At 46.6% G+C, this 10031-nt stretch overlaps 1 pseudogene; it reads left to right on the top strand.

Moving 5' to 3' along the window:
- Window positions 1–2064: 2064 nt before the first annotated feature.
- LOC147964282 (receptor-like protein 2) lies at window positions 2065–5684 on the top strand (annotated as a pseudogene).
- The last annotated feature ends 4347 nt before the right edge of the window (window positions 5685–10031 follow it).

Below are 10031 nucleotides of genomic sequence, written 5' to 3'. Positions count from 1 at the left end.
GCGAAGCTCTATCTCTAAGTATGAGCTAAACCAACGCTAACCTTAGAAAGGAGGTGGAGGTGGTCTATTTATACTCTTAGCCACGAAGGGTAAGTGGGAGAGGGATACAAGGCCAAAGGCCCGTGGCTGCACACAGGCAGGTACCGGACGACCGGTGGGGTCGGACGTCCGGTGGCTCAGGATGGTCCGGACGTCCGGCGCGTGTCGGACGTCCGCTGATTCTTCTCGGGACAGGTGGCGTCGGACGTCCGGTCGGCGTCGGTCTTCTGAAGTTTTGCTTCGGGATCGGTGGCACCGGTTTTCCGGTAAGCGTCGGACGTCCGGTGCCTGGGACTTGTCGGACGTCCGGTGTTCGTCGGTCGTCCGGCGGCTGTAGAGGGTCGGACGTCTGGTGGCTTCCGGTCGTCTGGTCGCTGAAGACTCTGCAGTTCCTTCTTCTTCCGTCTTCTCTTCCAGGCTTCCCTCGCGGATGGTGTAGGTGTTCCTTGGCGCTTGCACTCCTCCTCGTCATCCGTGAAGTTCCAACAATACCTATGCATGCACACGAGAGGGGTGTCAAGTAGTATACCATCCTCAAAGGGGTCAAGCGAACACGTGTAAAGGGGAAGATTCACCTTTAGGTATGAGAAGTAGATGTCGCACGTGTCACTTGCCAAATGGACTCTTGACATGGTGATGCCCGTAGGATGCTCCGCATCAGGAGGCGTCGTGGGAGTCGCGATCATGCGGAAGCTGAAACTCTTGAAGAAGCTTGGTGGTTGTGGCGTCCGTGGGGTGACCGAAACGGCGATGCCATAAGGTGACAGAGGCGTGCATGGCTTGAGGTGATGGAGAAGAGGCACTGTTGATGGTGTAGAGATCGCCGGAGCTATTGAACCGAGCTATCACCGCCTTGCTGTGGAGATACTTCACAGACAACCCAAAGGGATCAAATTCAACAGAGACATGGTTATCTATGGTAAAACGGCGAACGGAAATTAGGTTTTTAATTAAAGCAGGGGCTACTAGAACCTCACGAAGAAGAAGTGGTGAGCGAGAAGAGGGGAGGGAGGTTGAGCCAACACATGAAACAGGTATTGTAGAACCATCGCCAATAGTGATAGAAGAAAATAAAATGGATGGATAGATGGAAGATAATGTACAGCTAGAAGCAGACATATGAGAAGATGCACCGGAATCGAAAATCCACTCTGTACATGTGTCCTGGGTGGTAAGAGAGTTCAGGGCGGCGATGAGAGCAGCTTGATCCTAGGTCGGTGGTGCTGAAGTCGAAGCAGAGGGCGCCGATTGGTATGGTGATGCAGATGGCGGCGCTGATGGACCAGGAAGGTCCCAACCTGCTGCAGGACCGCCGTAGAGGTACGGTGATGATGCTGATGGGGCCACCGAAGACTGATACAGAGGTGCATAGGCTGTGTACGCATGCGGCGGCGGCCTGGAGCCGAGAAGACCGGGAGCCCCGATGGAGGGACGCATGCCGGGCGCCCATGTTCCACTGTAGGCGGGAGGAGCACCATAGGAGGAGGGCGCTGTCCAGGGCATCGGCCATGCCTGAACAAGCCCAGTCCAAGGATCAGTGGAAGGCCGCCATGGTGTAGAAGCGGGAGGCGTCGCGAGCGCCGGTGTCATGGGCGCGGCCGGAGGCGCCGGCGGCGGGGGCGCAGAAGACGACGAGGAAGCCGACGAATTCTGCTTGGGCGGACGGTAAATTGGGTTCTTACCCTTATAGTTAGGACTTGGACGCCAGCCAGGAGGGGCCTGCGGAGCAGGCAGCGTCGAGGATGAGGTCGGCGGTGATGGAGCAGGGCGAGCGCTGGTGTGGAAGAGACGTGGGGCCCCAGTCTTGCGCGCCTGGGTCTGCTCTTCGAGTTGAAGCATCGATCTTTCCTCAGACAGGGACGGCAGTGGTCGGAGAAGCGGGATCAGTGACGCCTGTTGCGCAAACCGCTCGTCGAGCCCGCCCATGAGAGCGTGGAGAAGAGAGCGATCGGCAACTGTTTCCCCGAGTTCACGGAGTTCATCGCCAATCGCCTTGATTTGTTGACAGAAGACGCCAACAGGACGATGTCCCTGTGTGATGGTGTGGAGATCGACGTTGAGGGCCGAGATGCGGGCGTCGCGGTTGTCCTGGAAGAGACGCCGGAGCTCCGTCCAGATGTCACGCACGGTGGCACCGTCCTTGACGACGAGGTTGAACAACTCGATGGAGATGCGCGTGTAGAGCCACTGAATGATTGCAAGATCGTCTTTGAGCCAGCGAGAATTGTGCGACTCGGGAGGAGATGCGTCAGAGATGTGGTGCAGCGGCGAGCAACGGCCGAGATGGATCTCGAACAAGTGACGTCAATGACAGTAGTTCCTGCTATGGAGATCAAGAACAATGGGGATGAAGGGGGCAACATCAGTGATAGTATCGCTAAAAGAGAGAGATGGGATGGTGAGGGTGGTGGTGGTGGTGGAGGTTGTTGCCGGCATGGTTTGGCTGCCGGCGGCGGGCTGGGAGGGATTTCCAGCGCTGGGGTTGGTCATGGTTAGCGCTGGGAGTTTAGGAAAGGATCGGAGGGTAGTCTGATACCATGAAGAATGATTGGGTTGTTTCCTTAGTCCTGGCAGAGTACAATCAGGGATACATATATGGGAACGAAGCCAACCTGAATAAGAGAACGTGGGAGGTGGGACTAGTGCTGATCGTGGGCAGGCCAGTCGGACAGAGTCGCCTGTCTAACACAGTTGCCCAGCAAAACATACAGCAAGATATTGCACATACCTTCCGTTGGCCTTGCTCTAGTGCTGCTGATCTCCTTGGCCTCTCCCGGAAGTTCCTGCCTACAGCATGAGAAGAACTCCCTTCTCCAGTTCCTCGCCGAGCTCTCACAGCACGGTGGCCTTGCCGCCTCATGGCGGAACAACACGGATTGCTGCAAGTGGGAAGGGATCACCTGCAGAAAAGATAGGACGGTCACCAAAATCTTGCTGCCTTCAAAGGGCCTCGAGGGGAAAATCTCACAGTCCCTTGGGATCCTTACCGGGCTGCAGTACCTTGACCTCTCTCACAACTCGTTGTCCGGTGGTCTCCCACTGGAATTGGTGCCGTCCAGCAGCATCATCATCCTTGATGTAAGCTTTAACCAGCTCAATGGAACACTCAAAGAGTTGCCATCTTCAACCCCTGCTCAACCTCTGCAGGTACTGAACATCTCAAGCAACCTATTTGCAGGACAGTTTCCATCCACCACATGGAAAGCAATGGAGAATCTAATAGCACTCAACGCAAGTAATAACAGCTTTACAAGGCAGATACCAACTCATTTCTGTAGCAGTTCACCATCCCTCGCTGTGCTAAATCTGTGTTTAAACAAATTCAGTGGCAACATCCCGCAGAAACTTGGTAATTGCTCCAAGCTGAGAGAGCTCAGGGCCAGGTACAACAACCTCAGTGGAACATTCCCAGAAGAACTCTTCAATGCTAATTTGTTGGAATACCTGTCTTTTCCTAATAATGATTTAAATGGAGTTATTGATGGTGCACACATAACCAACCTCAGAAATCTAGTAACGCTTGATCTTGGAGGGAACAATTTCAGTGGCAAGATTCCTGATTCCATAGGCCAGCTCAAGAAATTGGAGGAGTTCCGTTTGGATAACAACAATTTGTCAGGGGAGCTGCCATCAGCTCTAAGCAACTGCAGGAATCTCATAACAATTGACCTCAAGAATAACAATTTCAGTGGACAGCTCGGCATGGTCAATTTCTCCAACCTGCCTAATCTAAAAACATTAGACCTTATGTACAACAGCTTCTCTGGCACAATTCCAGAAAGCATATACTCTTGCAGCAACCTGACTGCACTGCGGTTGACTAGCAACCATTTAGAAGGGCAGCTTTCACCACGAATTGGCAATCTGAAGTACCTCACCTTCCTGTCACTTGCTGATAATTCTTTCAGAAACATCACAAATGCACTTCGGATCCTTAAGAGCTGCAGGAACCTTAACACCCTGCTACTCGGAGAAAATTTAAGTGGAGAGTTCATGCCAGAGGATGACACACTCGATGGTTTTGAGAAACTTAAGGTTCTTGCGATAGATGGTTGCTCATTGTTGGGAAAAATACCTCGTTGGTTATCAAAGATATCAAACTTGGAAATCTTATTTTTATATGACAATCAACTTACTGGACAGATACCTGACTGGATCAGCAGCCTAAACTTCCTCTTCTATCTAGAGTTCTAGACATAAGAAACAACAGCCTCACCGGGGAAATTCCAACAGCACTGATGGATATGCATATGATGAATTCAGAAACGACTGAAGCCCGTTTGGACCCAAGTGTCTTCGAGCTACCTATTTATACAGGTCCATCACATCAATACCGTGTACCTACTGCATTCCCTAAAGTGCTAGATCTAAGCAACAACAAATTTAGTGGCGAGATACCTCTGGATATCGGTCATTTGAAAGCCCTCCATTCAGTGAATTTGAGCTTCAACGACCTAACAGGACAGATACCACAATCAATATGCAATCTCACAAACCTGGTGGTACTAGACTTCGCTAACAACAAACTCACTGGTGCAATCCCAGGAGCATTGAACAACCTGCACTTCCTTTCAGCGTTCAACATTTCTAACAATGACCTAGAAGGCCCTATTCCATCTGGAGGTCAGTTTAACACATTTCAGGCTTCCAGCTTCGACGGGAACAACAAGCTCTGTGGCGCTATGCTCATTCACAAATGTGGTTCGGCTAAAGAACGTCCAGCCAACATTGTGTCAACCAAACTGACTGGCTACAAGGCTGCCTTCGCGATTGCCTTCGGCGCATTTTTTGGTGTAGGGGTGTTGTATGATCAGATAGTCTTGTCAAGGTATTTCGGCTAGTACTACTCCAGTTTTTATATCAGTTTATTTATGTCGGAGTTGAGATTAGGCTACTATTCCGGTTCAGCAACATTCCAGAGAAACTCATCTAGGTGCGAGTCATCATTATCTATACTAGTAGAATCTAGGGTGAGGATGGTGTGGAGGTGTAACAATGCGAGGCTGTTAGTACTGAAGCATTATAAATGTATCTGAAACTCGTCTTGCTGGTGTTCCATTATATTATTATTTTCAGGAAACCGAATTATTTACTGCAACTCTATCACGCATTTGAGTCATGCTAAATCCTTGGGTATAACCTATACGAGTAAGTAACCACTGCTATCACAAAACAGCACGCTCGAAAATTCCTCACAAAATCTTCTTGTGATAACAAACAGAGCACATCTCAAGGTCTAAATACGCATCGAAAATTTCGCAGCGGAGTGTTTTCGCAGGATGTACCTCGGCAGAGGACGCCCCTATACTGCTGTCCTAGTCTCCGGCTTCTGTCCACCGGCGCACGCCCGACCGCCGGGGGTCGACTCACCACGAATTGCCGCTTCACGCCCTCGCGAGGAACTGCGGAGCCAGAGGAAGGTGGCGGGACGTGCCCCTCGGCCCTGAGTTGATCCATTACATGCCTCGCGTCCAGCCACCGGGCGCCGCAGCACGGGTCCGCCGAGCCGTCGGCCGCCGGCGAACTGGGTCCCCGCCTATGCGAAGCTGGTTTTGGTTTCGTGAGATTTTTTTTTTGTTTAGAACAAATGGGTTTATTGTGTGATGGGTTGGATAGGCCGATAGAAGATGGGCCGGGCACGGCAAGCGGGCCGACCTGTAGGTGGACAGACTTAAGTCGGGTCACTTTCTGTTCTCAAAAGAAAAAGAAAAAACCTGTAGGAGGAAATCTGGCATGTTCATCGAGACGACACATAGGCGTTGGAGGTAGTATGTTGCTCATCCTTATTGTTCGATGCAGAACATGGTATTCATACATTGCTCGTCCATTTATCAGCATATATAGATTCAAAAAGAACGTGTATGTCTGATAGCTTCATTATCTCAATGACAAGGGGTACAAGGAAAACCTGAACCTAAGCCTGAGCCTGAACGGATTGTATAACACTTTGATACAGAAGAAAACCCGACAGTAATGGTAGAGCTACACCTAGGACAGAGCATCAGCACTGTGAGGATTCCGGTACTAATTCACCAACAGATAGCAGTAAACTTGAATTACCGAAGGATTGAAGCTTGTCGGTGGAGGATATGGGATGAACTACAGGAAAAAGAATAACTTTATGCCTAAGACGAAGCCTCCTATCCTATCCTAGCCAGGCGGAAGCCTTCCGTCCGGTGGGAAAGTTTCGGGTGCTCCCAAGCTTAGGGTACTCCCGGTGCTTCAAATTAAAAAAAAATATATTCTTAAATGTTCCAAATAAATCCGACAAAAAAGTGAATGTTCACAAGAAATGTGATTACAATCCCTAAAAATTTCAGGTCCAAATTGAAAACACACATTGAGGAACAAAAATGTGAAATCCAGCATGAACAGTGTAAAAAAAAGACAAAAGCAACATTGATACTATTCACATCTGGATTTCACCTTTTAGTTTCTCAATGTGCATTTCGAGTTTGGATCTGAAACTTTTAGGAGTTGCAGTCACATTCCTTATGAACATTCACAATTTTTTTCTGGAATTTTTTGAAACATTTAAGATTTTTTTTATTTTGGAGCACCTGATACTTTCCGGCCGAAATCACTATTCTAACATTTTCAGCAATCTTTGCCACAAAGTAAACTCGACATGAAAGTATTTCACGATCTGACCTTTTTAGCAACGCCACAGCCCGTGGCGTTTCTTCTCCATATAAAAACGCCGAAGTAGCTCGCGTTTCAGACCCACATACAAACGCCAAGCTAGCTAGCGCTTCCGTCCCACATGAAAACGCCAAGCACGTTGGCGTTGCCGCCCAGGCCAAAACGCCATGATTCTTGGCGTTTGTAGCCGATAGTTTGCATGCATGTTGATAGTTTGCATGCATGCTGTAGGGACAACATACACAACACATGTTGAATTAAAGGATGGCTGCTGGCTGAAGCTAGGTACTGAAATGCGGAAGCAGTGCCTATGAGGGAATTGAAAGGAGGGTTGTGCTGAAGAATGAATCAATGAGTAGAGCTAGGCCAGCCTATCAGGTGCTACAGAGTGAGCGGTAAAAGTACTTCACCTGGAGCCGGCGGGAGTTTATGCTACAAACGCCAATGATCATGGCCTTTTGGCCTGGGCGGCAACGCCAACGTGCTTGGCGTTTCCATGTGGGTCGGAAGCGCTAGCTAGCTTGGCGTTCGTATGTGGGTCTGAAATGCGAGCTACTTCGGTGTTTTTATATGAAAAAGAAACGCCACGGGCTGTGGCGTTGCTAAAAGGGTCAGATTATAAAATACTTTCATGTCGAGTTCAGTTTGTGACAAAGATTGTTGAAAATGTCAGAATAGTGATTTTGTCCATACTTTCCCCTCCGTCCAATTCCAAGCCAAGTTGTGCGCAGCGGCCTCCCTCTATAGTATATGTAATCCGTCTCCTTCATGGGCTGGGCAGTGGTCGAGAGCCCAGCGAGGCCTAGGTTGCTGACATTCACAACATCATCTTAAAATAAAACAAAACTGCCCATGGTGAACGGTCAGAATTCTAAATGGATTGCTCCGCCTGTTGGGAGTGTTAAAATTCATGTCAATGCTGCTGTGGGCAGAAACAACGACAAGGGAGCATTGGCAGTAATCTGTCGAGACGAGGCTGGTGCTTACTTGGGCGCTTCTGCTATAACTTTTCAGGATTTGGTCGATCCAGAAATCCTAGAAGCAATGGCAAGCTTGGAGGCCTTATATTTAGCTGCTGATTTGGACTGTCAGCGAATTATTGTTGCTATAGACTGTATGGCAACAATCACACATCTAAAGGGTGAGTACAAGGGACCCTCAACAATAACGATCCAAGATATTAAGCAAAGGATGCAAGACTTCACGTCAGTTGATTACATCCATGAGAAGCGTGAGATGAATCTTGAAGCTCACAAGTTTTCAAAAGCAGCGACTACTTTAGCTTTTGGCCACCATATTTGGCTTTCTATCTTACCTGACATTATTTGTATTTCAGACCTTGTTATTTAAGTTAAGTGGCTTTCACCCCTAAAAAAAAACTGCATGAAATACAAATGTCATTCGTAACTTAACACCAATCATTCAACTGAACTAATTAATAATCCGTGCAGCGCATCGGCAGCTGGTTCCGTTCTAAGGACCATATCCACACAAGCATCAAAGATCAGAACCAAGTAATCAATGATTTTGCTACTTGCCTGCCATTATCTAAAGAAAATCTGCCATTCTCACACGCTATCCAGTTTACTTTGAACTGCTTCCGAGTTCAGATGACAACCACCAAATCTTATATACTCAAGAAGTTTACCCCCAGTACTTGATTTATCTCAACATGCAAGTTGTCCACATCACCAACCATGCCACCTAAGCAAAAACTGATTCCATTTGCAGCCACATCATCTTTATTTTTATAGCTGGCGCACACATAGTTTCATTAACAAATTGTGGGACTTAAAGTTTTCCTTAATACACAACGATCATGTTCACCGGAGTAACCCGTCATTTCTACATGATTCAGTTATTCATAGTACGTTTACCATCCTGGCCACTGAATCAATACGTTGTTTCCTTACTATTCATACTTGATGTGTTGCAGCCCTGGTCACTGAAGCAACCCATCGCTTCCTATTCATAACGGATGGCGCATCCCATTTATAAGTCGACGAAGAGCCCAGGTGCATCGTGGTCTCTCACTTCCCAACGCCTCATCTTTCCACCTACTCACTCCAGCGCGAGCGACCTCGATGCCAAAATGCGGTTGGATGTTGCGCCGGCGCATCGTGCCCGGACGGAACCGTCACATGCCCATAGTGTGCTGCTGGCTCCCGCATGGGCTTCGCTTGGCCGAGCAACACACCAACCATCCGCATGGGCTTCTCCTGCCTGCGGCTGCCTGCCACCCAGCACCGTTGCGGCGCCACCAAGATCTTGTCGCCGCCCGCAATACGTATAAAGGGTATTATAGGCATTTCGCAATTTGTATCTATCTTTGTAGTAACTTGTACACCGGGGAGCTTAATTGGGCCGGCCCACTTGCGGTGCCATGCGGATGAAAAATGGCGAAAAACGATCGCACAAGCTGGGAATCGAACCCACGACCACTCAAAAAATTAAGTGCGTCCACAACCACTGCGACAGCATGCCTTTGGTTGATAATGTAAAGCTAGGCTCATTAAGTAAGTGACCGACTGGGAATTTTAAAAAGATTTTACAAACACTTTGTGAACTGGTCATTTTTCCATAATTTCTTTTTATTTATTTAATTTCCTTTTCCTGTTACATTTCTTCTTTCTTGTTCAAAAAATGGTCATGCTTTCAAAATGTTGCCCAAAATTTCAAAAGGTTCGTTATGTCCATATTTTATTCATAAATTAAAAATTATTTGCATTTTTGAAAATTGTAAGGTAATTTCATAAAATGTTTGTGTCTTTAAATTTTTTTCAAAATGTCAAAATTCAAATATTTTTTTAAAAGCACAAACAAATTTGTGAAAACAAACATTTTCTCAGAGCACGGACAAAAAATAAATTTCAAAACATTTTTCAGAAATGAGACTAAATATATGATATCAAAAAAGTGTTCTAAATTTTCCTGAACATTTTTTGGATTTGTGAATTTTTTTAAAAAATGAGAATTTTTTTTATTTCCGAACAAATTTCAATAGTCGCTTAACAGGAGCGATGTCGTGACTTAGTTGGGAAAGGCCTAAGATTTTATTTTCTATTCTATTTTTTGTTTTTCTCATTTTTTGTTAATTTATCTTTTTTTCCTTTTTAAACTTTTTTTAAACCTGTACAAAACTTGAAATACCAAAGTTACAGTTTAAAGTAACTAATTCAAATCATGATTTTAATTCTTTTTTTGTTTATATATTTATTAAATGTTTTTAAAAAACATTTGTTGTTTTGAATTCTATCATTTTGTATTTACTAGTTATGTTAGAAACTTAAAATGACAGTTTTAAGTATCTATATAAATTATGATTTTAAATACATTTTTCCTTCAAACCT

Source organism: Triticum urartu, chromosome 6A, assembly GCF_056163025.1.
Source record: "Triticum urartu cultivar PI428250 chromosome 6A, HENAU_Tu73, whole genome shotgun sequence".
NCBI lineage: Eukaryota > Viridiplantae > Streptophyta > Magnoliopsida > Poales > Poaceae > Triticum > Triticum urartu.
The sequence above is the reverse complement of the archived record's forward strand: the minus strand, read 5'-3'. Positions and strand labels throughout refer to the sequence as shown.